At 39.3% G+C, this 13,473-nt stretch overlaps 1 protein-coding gene and 1 pseudogene across 1 annotated transcript in view; both read left to right on the forward strand.

The window, feature by feature from the left end:
- Positions 1–346: 346 nt before the first annotated feature.
- The window catches only part of b4galt2 (UDP-Gal:betaGlcNAc beta 1,4- galactosyltransferase, polypeptide 2), a 172,641-nt gene continuing 159,514 nt past the window's right edge, over positions 347–13,473 (forward strand). Inside the window, exon 1 of the mRNA XM_034105385.1 lies at positions 347–786. The gene's annotated coding sequence lies outside the window, so the exon portion shown is untranslated. The remainder of the gene's footprint in view (positions 787–13,473) is intronic.
- On the forward strand, positions 13,094–13,200 carry LOC117463047 (U5 spliceosomal RNA; annotated as a pseudogene).

Consider the following 13,473-nt stretch of genomic DNA (forward strand, 5'->3'; position numbering starts at 1 on the left):
ACACAAAACAAAACATCTACGGTTAATTATTTTTGCGTATTATTTTTATTTTGCATTATCACTTACTCTATAACATCTGGATAATATCCTTTAAAATACGGATACAAGCCCATTGTAGGCTAAACAAAACCCTTAAATTGCATATTTAAAAATGTTAACTATCTAACATCCGGTATGAAATGCAATAAAAAATTTGTATTTTTAAAGAAATTATATATATGTTCTTATTATTTATTTCGTGTGGATTTCAGAGTAAAAATAGGTTGTCAAAAAATGACCAGGTTCCTTTCCATCAGACGAGCAGTAAGAAAAGCGAACGCATCCGGGCTTCCGTAGAAAACAGGAGTGAGGGACCTGCTCACTGCCTCAGACTGAGAGCATCCTTTTTCTTTGCTTTCTTACCATCCTCACCAAAACACAGCGAGATGACGGAAAATCATGAGCATAGAATATCTCCACTCCCCGGTTTGCGGTAGAAATATTGTTACGGGTTAGCCGTTTATGGCTAGCGTAATGCTACACAACATGAGGCTGTCTTTTCTGATGAAGAACAGACATTATAGCCTGTCTCTGGAAACAAGAAGAATATAGTTCTCACTAGCATAGCGAGCTGGGCTGAGCCTCGAGCTTTCAGTGTTTTCTTTTTCTTTTTTACAAACACGCCTGACAACAAAATGCTCATTGACAGTTTTTATTTTATTGTTTCTCTTCGGCTGATGTGAATGACATCAGTGGGCTCCAGTAAAGAAGATGCACAGATAAAAGTGTCCTCTTGACAACATTAAGGTAGGTACTATATGTGCTTTCTGGGATGCATTGTTTCACTCGGCATCGCATCCACGCTTTTCCTTTGTTTCCTTTTAGGCTGCATGTATTAATCCGGCAATCTTATGTTTTTATTCAAGCTTTGAATATTATGGGAATATTCTCGCATGCACTGCCCACTATCTCCTTTTGTTATCATTCACAGTTGATGAACTAGCAGCATCTTTCCACCCGCCATGCTAAGCTCCGCTGCTCCCTGCACTGCTCCTCTACTGTAAATGAGCCAGCGTACAGATGCTGGGGGGGAATATTCAGCCATGCAATATCGGTTTAATTCAGAGATTTAAAATCCAATTTCCCTTTTTCTCACCACATCTGTTTGAAATTGCTTGCACAGTTTCTCACCAAAAGAAAAGAAAAAGATTCAAAGTCTATGGACTACACTACAGCATCTCTTGTCTTATTGTCTGGTCACAGCAGAGCACACTATGAGCAAAGTGTGCACAGCCAGCCTTACACCGGGGAAATGAGGGAGAAGTAAAAGAGGAGGAGGAGGAGGGGTCTTCTTCATCATGAAGATTAACCCAACCAGGCGTTTACACAGAAGCTCTGTACCTAAACCATAATCCAATCTGACATCGCTCTCATTTATGACACATCATCTCTTTAGGGCCATACAGGGCTATAGGAGCAAGTGGACTGGAGCTACCCCTCTTTGTGATGTAACTTAGTTCTCCAGGGCAGACTGGCCTCTGGTGTTTCATTTGCCTTTTGATGCTGTATTGTACACAATGTTTCATCATGTTACATTAAGGCCATGTTTTATATTTGGACAGAACTTTTTTTACCCTTCATTTGAATTCAGTGGGACAACAATGACTGTACTCATATTTATGGTTGTTGTTATTACAGCATTAGGGCTGTGAATCTGCCAACTAATAATTTCAATTCAATTCATGACTAAACTATTCATATTTTGGGCATCTCATTCAGCCTGAAGGAAAGTTTCCCACTTGAACTAACAATCTCAATTCAAGGACCAACTTCTGGTTTCTCTTGAGCGGGCGCTGTATTTTCTCAATTTACAAGTTTCACCTAGTCTAAGTAAACATCTTCAGTATTGCAGATATCTCAGTGCAGTTAAGCTCATTCATGTGTGGGGATGTTGCAGAAATATGTTTTGGCCATCTGCTGTGAACACCTGTGGCTTGACTTGAGGCTTATCAGAGAGCAGAGGCAGGTGTGTTTGTTTATTATTTTGTGTTTCTTTTTTTTTCTGTTGAATGAAATGAAATTGCAATATCATTGACGATATTTGAGGGATTCATCCTTTTAACATGATTATTTTAATTTGAATGGAAAACCATTAAATGATTATAGTGTGATTTTTGGGGTGGCAAAGACTCCCCCTTTAATAAACATTGTGCTTCCTGCTTTTCTGCAATGCATAAGGAAATATTGTTAGGAATTGGATAAGACTTCGATATTGCTCAGCCCCTGTTTAATATATTTGATATGACCTATTTTACTCTTAAGGGTGGTACTGTATATTATCAACCTTAGCTTTGTCAGATAGTTCACTTAGCTATATCAGGCAGTACTCAGTGTAAATATTTAGTAGCATCTAATCGCTACTAGACTAGTATTAGCTTGTGGGGGGATCCTGTCTTTACTTGGAGATCAGGGGAACACAGGGAAGGTGACTGCGGGATTATTTTGTTTACAATTGGAACAAATAACCATGGACAGCATTTACAAATTGTTTAGTTTTTTTAAGCCAAAAACGCAGCCTGTGGCGTGTAGTTTATGTGACTGGAGTGTGTTGGGATCAGCTCTGTGTGAATACTATGATTAGCGCTGTCAATCAACTTGTTTCACCTTGGATTCCTCAGGTTCATATATTTTCCTCACCTAGCTAGTCCTAATAGGAATGTATTTGTTGTCATGGGAACTAACCAGGTCAGCCCTGAGTACCTCAAGGTGTGTGCTTTGTTTGCAACTTTTTGTCAGTTTTTGTTTTCTTTAGACTCATGACCACCACCATATACTACTCTTTTGTATTCTGCTTAATAAGACGACTATTTTCATTGTTGTTATTTTGTAGAGAAAGTCCTTGCATAGCTCCATTCAGCTTTAACCTAAAACAGGACTATTCCCCGAGCCCTCCCTGTGCCTCGGGAAGGCTTAAGGTGCCGATCATTAACAACAATGCCGATGGTTTTGAATCTAGCCACACACCATTTCATCTCTTTTTCTGCCTCGTTTTCTATTATGTCTCCCGTTTCACAAATAATAAATTGCACAAAATGCGCACCATCCCCATAGGTGGGCTGTTCTGTTTTAAAATGCACTGCCATTTTGGAAAATGGTTGACAAGCTGTGATGGCAAGCCTCCAGGAAATGACTACACCTGGCCGAGTTATAATCTCTTATGTCAACTCCTGTAAATCTACAATTTTATGTATTTATGCTTTAGTTTTTTGTTATTATTGAAACAAATAAAATACAACCAGTTTATTAGTGAGTTTTAGAGGTTCCGGAAGACTGATTTTCTTGCTTTCTGAACATTTTATTTAACGAGGTAAAAAGCATTGAGATAAAATCCCAAAGCCAGGCTAGCTCTTTCCTGCTTGTACTATCTGTGTGCCAAGCTGAGCTAACCAGCCGCTGGCTCTAGCTTCATATTTAATGGACTGACATGAGAGATGTATTGATCTTCTCATTTACTTCTCTTAGAAAGCCAATATGTAAAACTATTCCTTCAAGGCATTGGAGTTGTCCTAAAGTAGACAAAGGCAATTTCTTTCCAGGCAAAGGAACAATTAGTAAAGCCTAATCAACGTCCTGTGATCACTTGTTGGGTACATATCAAATGTTAATAGAGTGTTAGTAGCTCAATAGTGAGAAAGTAAATTATTCTTCAGGCCAGTTAAATTCCTTATATTTTAAATGAGAAAGCAAAGGAGCTATTCTCCTTCGTCTCACCATTTTAGGTTTATCTTTACATGACCCTTCATTCTACATTTCTATTTCACAGATATATACTTATCATATTATAAAGAATACCTACTCCTAGGGCCGCTCGATTTTGGCAAAAAAAATCATAATCTCGATTATTTGGGTCGATAATTGATATCACGATTATTAAAAACGATTATCCATTTACTTTGAAAACATCCATTTATTGAAAATAAAAATGTGAACAGTATGTTTTTAACAGTTGATTACCATGAACTTTAAGTATAATTCAACTGAAAAACCAATTTTCTTTTTTTTTAAAAAAAAATCATTTTATTTCGATTATGTTGTTTTCATAATCGTTGCAAGCCAAAATCGTAATTGTGATTAAAATACGATTAATTGAGCAGCCCTACCTACTCCTTTCCAAAAGCCCAGCTATTAACTAAATAGAGTTACAAAAACATAAGGTTAAAGGTTCTTTATTCGTCATACATTTATATTTATTTATAACATCCAAGGACTCGATAGATTAAACCGAGAGCCATTGAAAGCCTAATTGGACAGTAGCGGCCTTAAGCCTAATGTCCCACTGATGTTTTAAGCTAAAAAAAGATCCTCATTTAAATAAACTGTCTTTAAAACTCCTAACCAAATCCTCATCTCGCTCCCTCTACCCACAATCCTTCTCCCAGTGAAGCCTTCCTTCCGCTGAAGCACATCATTTATTTCTTTGCTCCGTTGCCAAATGAGCAGCTGGATCAGAGAGCGAGAGAGGGAGCGAGACATTGAGGAAGAAGAGAGAGAGGTGATGATGTTTCCACTGTAGTCTATGGAGTGTGGCTGCAGACAGGACTTTGTTGTATTTGGCACTAAAGGAGAATTCCTCGAAAGACATTAAAGGGGCCCTATTATGCTTTTAGGGGTTTCCCTTTCTTGTAGTGTGTTATCGGTTTTCATGCATGTAAATGGTCTGCAAAGGCTAAAATCCCAAAGTTTCTCTTCCACACACTCCCCACTCCCCCCCGTGCCTGAAACGCCTCCATTGGACATTGCTATGTAATACTCACACATGTATTGGCTAACTCTCCAACACATTGTGCGTGATAGGCTAAGGGGCGGGACATCTCTAAGCAGTAGAACAATCATAGAAACACTGGCCACACAGGCAGTATGAGAAAAATAAAGACCTTTTCGAACAATAAAGCAAGTAAACATGTCACAGGAGAGGAACTAAATACAAATTTCAACCTGAAAATGAGTAAAATAGGGCCCCTTTAAGCATAACGTGATAATACTTTTCTAGCATCAGGAGTGCCATCGAGCACCTCTCCACTCTGTAATTGATTTCATCTCCTCATTTTTGTCTGGAAAAACAAGTTCCAAAAACAAACTCGCCAGGGAGTGGAAGCTTTAAAACAAAGCAGGGCTTACTTGTTCTTCGATAAAAGAAAGCAGAAGCAAGGGCAAAGAGGACATGTTATACCAAGACCTTTTAAACAGTCCAGCCTTCTTCAGATCACAGACAGCTGAGAGCCAATTTAATATCCGCATGGGCAGAGCTGAGCAGAGAAGGGTTGAGCTCGGAGAACACTCGAGTTTTGTTCTGATTAGCTCGGCTTTTTACTCTCTTCAGCTCTGCCTCCCTCCGCTCAGGTCTTTTCATCTTCCCTCTCTCCTTTTTTCTGCTTTGTTCTGTTTTGAGCTTGATGTCTTTGTTGCGTCAGTCGAATACGTGCGGGTACTTTATGGCCACAGGCTTCTTTCATGAATAGCAACTTTTAAATCAAACTAGTCCAGCGGATTATACCCAAATACCTACAAAACATATGCCATCACATCAGCCTCAGTTGCACTTTATATTTGGCAAACTAAGATCAAAAGGTAAAATGTATAGTTGCTTAACATCAGCATGTTAGTGTATTCGTCATTCATGAAACATCATGTATTTTCCTGAAAGGGAAATCAGGACAATGACTCCTGGCCTACAGACTTTAAAGTGAAATAATGTCATGCTTATGGAATCCGTCTATAGGGGAGTGAATAATTCATATTAAAGGCTTACAAAATTATTATACAAAACCATAACAATCAAACGGTTTTTTTCGAGGTTGGCGGTGTAACAGTTTTCACAGACGCTAGACAGACAACAGCTTGGAGTTTGATTCTGTATTTTGGCCGAACTCACGGATGTTAATTTGCTACGGATAATTACATTTGCCAACAGTTATCATTGCAGCTGGTGACATTACCAACCATCCGCTAGCTGAAGTCAATTAAAATATGATAAGAATGGATGAATTGGTAGAAGGATAGATGGGAAGATAGATGGGTAGGGAAGCATTGGTCATTCCTCTCCTCTCCTCTGCGTCTTTGCAAGCAGAGGATGGTAGTGAGGAAGGGCGGAGGTCAGAGCCACTCTCATTTACCACTCTCCTCCTCGCTTCACTTCCTTTATTTACAATATTTATTTGCTCTTGACCCTCCCTTTCTCTGTCAGCTGCAGACGTCCTCTTTGCCGTTTTATCTGCGGTTCACATTTAGTAAAAACATATAGGCCTATATACTGTATTTGCATCCACAAACATCAATAAAAGCACACAGTACAAGCCAAGGAGCCCTGCCAGTAAACGCAGCTCAATGTAAACTCCGTGTCCTCCTGCAGGCAGGGCCACCACATGATCCGGGAGTGCACCTCTCACGGCATGTCGAGATGTTTGTTGTCGATCATGTAATCTACACTTTAGCCTCGAGTTATCAGACTCCTCTCCAAATCAAAGGTTATCAACAACAACAAGGACAACAAGCAGATAAACACGTAGAAAGCATAGGTTGCATGTTGCAGTATGTGGAAAAAAGGTGTTATGCAATAACAGTGCTGCATATAAATACACATGTCCATGTATACATGAAAGATATTACTTTCATATTTAGCGAACGAAATGCTGACAGTATGCTGCTCTTAGTACTGCTAAAATAAATGGAACTGTTTCTGAAATAATTTTGTTGAATAAATTGAACATTGAACTAAACACAAAATACTTTAATAAATAGTTACATTTTAAATGCTGTACAGTCCAAAACCCACAATTATTTCATTTATAATGACTTTACTTAATACATCTGCAAATGACCATTTACATTTTTTTTAAACAGCATTAACCTAAACTATTAATTGATAAATAATAGACATTTTGTTTCTTTTTCTTTTGACTATTCCAGCAACAGTTAGATCCCTGGATTTAGAAGTGAAATCCTATTGCTGTGCAAGAGTTAGAACAATAGTACCAGAACATGCATGGATGAGCTTGACGCATCTTTACAAGATTTTTTTATTTGACACGACATACATTAAGTGACTGCAGCTTTGAAGATGATGAAGATGGGATTCAGTCATCAGTCACTACTGTCGCCTCCTAAAATAGAAAATGGGTAACACAAACATGATGTCAGGCTGAATAATGAAATAGCAGTTCAGTGAGATTGTCAGGCTACTCATGACTTTTCGTCTAAGTAGAATGAGTTTACCATTATTATCAATCCTTGATACTGCTTAGTGGTCCTAATTATTGCCTGTTATTTAGCTTATTTTATACAATGAATTTGTATTTAATGCCACATGTCTCATACAACCTTTATAAACAAGTCGCTTCTCAATCATTTTTACGTATCATTTGAGCCTTTTCTGTATTTGTTGTTGTTTTGTCACTGACAGGTCATCTTATTGCCCCTGACATTGTTTGTCTGTAAGGATGAGGGATACACTCTCTAAACTGCTGAACCCAGACAGTTAATGAACACTGAAGGTCAATGTTGAGAGAGGCTGATTCATTCATGACACGCCATCATGTGTCTCCACATCAGCAAGACTCGAGCTCTCTTGCTTGAAAATATAAAATCACTCCATTAATGCTTTTAAACTCAGCAGCTGTGTGTTGTATGTTTTTTATTTATTGTGTCAAAATAAAATCCGAACTGTATTTTACATAGGTCGCTATATCTTTTTTGATGTATTTCTTTATGTTTTTTTTACACATCTTAAACAAGTAAGTGGATTAAGACTCCCTTACAATTGAGTTGTATTATTTTCTTAATGAATTGATAGGGCATTTGGCGTCTAAATTGTCCAAAAAAGTACAACAATTACGTTTTTCACTTCATTTTTTTCTCTAAACAACAATCCTAAACAAGTCAGTCTATATTAAAAATATTAAAACCATTAAAGTATTGGTAATTTTTTCTACAAAAGTGAAACGCTTAACCGCTTATCATTTTGTTGTTATCAACTTATTGATTAGAAGGCTAATTGCAGCTATTTTTGAAAGATGGTAAATGTGGGAGAAAGATATGTTTGAAATATCTATAAGAGTTGGCCTCAGTCAAAGATAGGATGGTATTATGTACCCAGGCTGAACATCAGACAATGCTACAGTAAGACAGTAGGTCATTTTCTAAACTCGAGCACAATATGCTGTATCGTCGTTACCATCGTGCCCTGCTTCTTAGTGACATGACCCAGATCCTTGGGGGTGACAGTGTCGTGTGCTCTGTCTTCGTCTCTCTGCCTCCATCCTTCCTCCCCCCCCTCTCTCTCTATCCATTTTTATGATATCACTCAACGGGGGGGATATAAATCTTCAGGACCGAACCAGCTAGACTGTAGTTTTCTTTGAAAATTGATTTGAAGTGTTGAGAAATGATCTTTTTTGTAGACTTAAGATTAACTGCAGACAAAATAGTGTAATTTGATGAGACATACTACTTTTACAGTAGTTGACCTCCTTTGTGTACAGTGAATGTAGATGTAGCTAATTGTCCTAACACATTAGATACGCACTGTTGAAGCTGGTATGAAGCCAAAGATGACTTCTGTCCGTCCCACTGTGCACTGTGTGTGCACTGTGTACTGCCCTGTGTTTGTAGGGGATGAACTTCCCTACAGCTAGATGTGCTGGAGCCATGAGAGCTCCGAGGCTCCACACTATCAAGTGTAGCATGGCTAATGCATTTTTGATAAGACGGAGAGGGCTGGGTTGTAGGTTAAAATGCATGGGCTCGAGGCTCAAAGGACTGGGAGAGAGAGAGTAGAAGGGAAAGTGGAGATGAGAGCGATAGAGAGAGAGTTGCTCTGGCTGTGATGAACACTGAGACTTGTTTATCATACAAACACTTTCTGTCTTTTTCTTTTTTACTTTCAAGCCCCTTCTGGTTTTTGGGTTAGGGTAAGACATATTGCAAAATAGAGATGCAGACTACTTTTGTATTATTGGCCACCTGGAAAATGTGAGTCCAATAATTAAATTGTTTGATGGACAGCAGACTTTATGAAAACAGCTAATTGTTTTTACAAACTGCAGCTTTCTTTTTTTCTTCATACTCAAAAGTGAATTGGCCGACACACTGCCACAGTAAGTGGTATGCTTTATTTTAGGAAGCTGTTCTTGGTGACATACTTTCTTCTCATTTTAAATTGCCAATTACAACCTCCGTTGGCAGGCCTTTTTGCGTTGTGTCGCTCCCCAAGTCAGAACTGAAATATGAATGAAACAATCTTTAGACTGATCCTAAGCTTCAAAACATCCCAGATTTAAGGTCAAAGCTATTGAATCAGCACTGTATGTGTGAACATGTTTTATCTGATCTTTTTTTAATGTTATTCAAAAGTGCTTTTCTATTCATTTGTTAAACTCTGTGCTGCCTATTGCCAGACTCTCTTGTTTAATAGATAGATAGTTGAATGGGAAAACCTGGTTAAATAAAAAAAACGGACAATTCACTGCGGTGGCTAGAATGAACAAACCATAAACAGTACACTAATTAGTAAGAACACATTTAGCTCAAATGTGCTATAACAGCTTAAGTTGGACGTTTCTGGAAATACCTTTATTTGTTTTCTACCTTTGAAAGCATATATGTACGCTTAGTATACCTCCACTGGCTCCCCGTCCGTCAAAGAATCGACTTCAAAGTCCTCCTCATTACTCACAAAGCCCTCAACAATCAGGCCCCCCCTACCTCACAGACCTGCTGCACCACCACGCCCCTTCCCGCTGCCTCCGCTCATCAGAAGCCAACCTCCTATCCATCCCCACCCGCATCAATCACCGGACCTGGGGGGACAGAGCCTTCTCCGTCGCTGCCCCCTCCCTCTGGAACTCACTCCCACAACCCATCAGAGACTGCACTGACCTCACCACCTTCAAAACACTTACAAAAACTCACCTCTTCAATCTGGCTTTTAATGTGTGATTGTTTTTGTATTATTTGACTTTAACTTTAACTATATATTTATTTGTTGTTCTTTTCTTTTCACTATATCTGTAAAGCGTCTTTGAGCACCTGTAAAAGCGCTAACAAAATAAATCTATTATTTGTATTATTAGTATGAAACTCAAGCCATTGATGGCTAGCTTAGCTCCCATGTTCCCCTTTAAACTGTGGGGTTTTCTCTGGAAGTTTCTCCTTGTACGATGTGACGGTCTCAGGACAGAGGGTGTCGTATTGTCATACTGATATTCTGTACAAACTGTGAAGTCCACTGAGACAAATGTAACATTTGTGATATTGGGCTATATAAATAAACATTGATTGATTGATTGATTGATTGATTGATTGATTGATTGATTGATTGATTGATTGATTGATTGATTAGCTTAGCACAAAGACTGACTTTGAAGCAAAACCGATACCATGGCTGGGCCTAATGGTCACAAAATCAGCCTCTAAAGCTAACCATCAAGATATTAAATATTTTTAGTTTAATCTGGACAAAAAACTATGTCTGAAAACTGTTGTTTTAGGAAGGGGGTTATGAGCGGGACAATTTCCTTGTGGCAGAGCAGTTGCCAGGCAACCAGAGGAGACTCCAGGAAGTGGCTGTGCCCGGCCGGCTGTAGATTCATATTTAACAGACAGAGTGGTATCGATCTCCTCATCTAACTCTCGGCAAGCAAGCAAAAAATCTAATTTCCTAAAATGTCAAAAATATTCCTTTAAGCTTTGAAGATCTTGCAGGGGGGAACTTCAGAGTCTGTGATGATTCTCTGTTGGTTTATCGACTGAAGAGCGATAATACTAGCGGTCAGAAGTAGCTGTCAGAGCTGTAAGACAAAGCACATCTTCACAACAGGATGAAAGCGGGAGTCGGTTGTCTGTTGTCTTCCAAATCATTTGTTAAAGATGAGTATATCAAATAAACTAAACAAGCCTTGTAGCCTGAAGGCTAGGCTGAAAACATCTGCTTAAAGAAACACTGAGATATAGTGTGTGTGTGTGTGTGTGTGTGTGTGTGTGTGTGTGTGTGTGTGTGTGTGTGTGTGTGTGTGTGTGTGTGTGTGTGTGTGTGTGTGTGTGTGTGTGTGTGTGTGTGTGTGTGTGTGTGTGTGTGTGTGTGTGTGTGTGTGTGTGTGTGTGTGTGTGTGTGTGTGTGTGTGTGTGTGTGTGTGTGTGTGTGTGTGTGTGTGTGTGTGTGTGTGTGTGTGTCTGTCTGCTGGGAAGGACAGCCTTCTGCTCTGTTGCATTAAACCTTATTATAGATGATCAATGATGATGTCACTGAAGGGAACATCAAGGCCTCTGTAAAGTCTTATATTCTTTGACAAGCTTTCGTATCCTACATAGATAGAAATACAGTATGTGGAGGAGTCGACCTGAGGAAAAACAACTGTATTGCTTTCCATTCAAACAGCCCATCCTCAATGAATCTCTTTTGGTTATAAATTGATGTTTGCAGCTTTTGCATCTGCACTTGATTCAGAGCTTCCACTCCCATCCTGTCATCTCTCTTTGATCTTCTGACATGTGCCTCTCTAGGGTGACCTCCGTTAAATCCACGTGTGTCCTTGTGCTGAGGAGACCTGAAAGATGCTGATCTCCTTACAGCTCCAATGTTGCTCTTCTGTACCTGAAACTAAACTGTAACCCGTTTGCTGACATTGTTGCATGGTTATATTTCTGTCCACATAACCTCAGTGTGAATGCAATTCTGTGTTGCATGGGTTGTTGAGGTGTTACCTGTGAAGTGGAATCACCTGGTAGGAAGGTGGCACAACGCAATTAGAGGTGAGAGAAAGGCTGAGAGAAGAGCTGGAACTTGTAGTTATCCAAAAGGTGGTATTTGTGTTTGAAACTGGAGCTCAGTCTGCTCTGATTGGTTAGCCCACCGGCTCTGTTGGTGAACCACTTAGGGGTTAGACCATTAATATGCACAAAAACCTATACGACATAAAGGGAAAAGCCTCAAATGTAACACAATCAGTTAAATGTATATGAACTCCCAAAAAGCAACTGGGAAAACTATTTGACAATTCTATTGATATGCTCTTCCATTCATTGTATCCTAAAGACGTTTTCTCTGAGAACGTGAAACACTGCTGCATTTTGAATATTTGAGAGTGGTTCAACTGAAAGGGGCACTGCACAGACAGACATATTTTAAATGTGCACTTAAAGATTCCTTGACGTCGCACACTGACACTCAATGAACTGTTGACTGACTCTGGACCAAACTTGTGACTCTGGACCCTTTTTAAAAATCCCAGGGCTTGCTTTTGACCTTTTGACCTTTTGACCCTGCTAATGCTGAAGCTGTAGCTGAAATCCACCCACAAATATTTCAGTGGAGTTGACCAGTAAGAAAAAAATAATTAATGTGAGTTGTGTATCAGACAATACTGCTCAACATCTCAATGTTTTGAGATGTCCCCTTTAGATTAAAAGCCCAACAGTTTAGCTATAGACCATGTCTCCTTCCAGCATATGCTTGCTCTAGACCCGATGAATTATGTACCCTCACAAATTACCAGTCTGGCCATCCGTCTGGCAACCAATTCATGTTTTAAGATACAGATGTTGGAGATGTTCTGTGAGCCTTAGTTGGCACTTCATGTGAATGGGCTTTTTGATATGTGTGAGTTTTAATTCTGAAAGTGAGGCATCCGTTATATATATATGAGACAAGAGCAGGAATTATTAATGAGGTACAGTATCTTAAAGAGTTCCTTTTTAAAGCCTGCAAATGTTCCTGTACATGAAAAAGTGTTTTAGCCTACTTAACGCCTCGATTTGACTGCACTTAGTGACAGATTGGTTTGGACACACATTCACTGTCAGTGAATCATGTGTTGTAGACCTCTAGTTAACTTTACATCCATGTTCTTCTGTTTCCTCTGTAGCATTTAGTGCTAAAATGACATCATATTCCACTTAGGTTGGGAATGAATCTACTGTATAGTGTTATTTGGGTCTGTGGGAGTCACATGTGTAAATATGTACAACGCACGGTATGAAACCACAGTACTACAACTAAGCTGCGGTGTTATTAAAATGTAAATGTCAGCGCTGCACCTTGCAGGATGAGCTCAGAAATAAAAAAAACAGTTAAAGTGTATAAGCCTTTCGCCTTTTACTAAAGACTTCCGTGGAGAGGAACACCTACGAGTTCAACCTATTTTTGGTAGGCTTGGCTTGGGTTGGCCGTTTGGCTGAGCATTCTGAGTTTGTGAACGACAAGAAAAGAGCAGTCATTCGCACCTGGGCGAAGTTACGCAGCGCCTCTGTTATGCCAGGTCAAAAGAGCCCCGCACCCAGACCGGTGGTAACTGCGCAACGAGTCCATCTCCTGCAGCAAACGGTTAAACACTCAAAGACCATTTTTTATTCCCATCGTAAGAGTCATCAGCTAAATTGCATATCAAGACTCTATACTAACAACAATAGCAATTTGTTTATGATAAAAAAGAGGATATATTT

The sequence above is a fragment of the Pseudochaenichthys georgianus genome, chromosome 17 (genome assembly GCF_902827115.2).
Source record: "Pseudochaenichthys georgianus chromosome 17, fPseGeo1.2, whole genome shotgun sequence".
In the NCBI taxonomy this organism is placed as follows: domain Eukaryota; kingdom Metazoa; phylum Chordata; class Actinopteri; order Perciformes; family Channichthyidae; genus Pseudochaenichthys; species Pseudochaenichthys georgianus.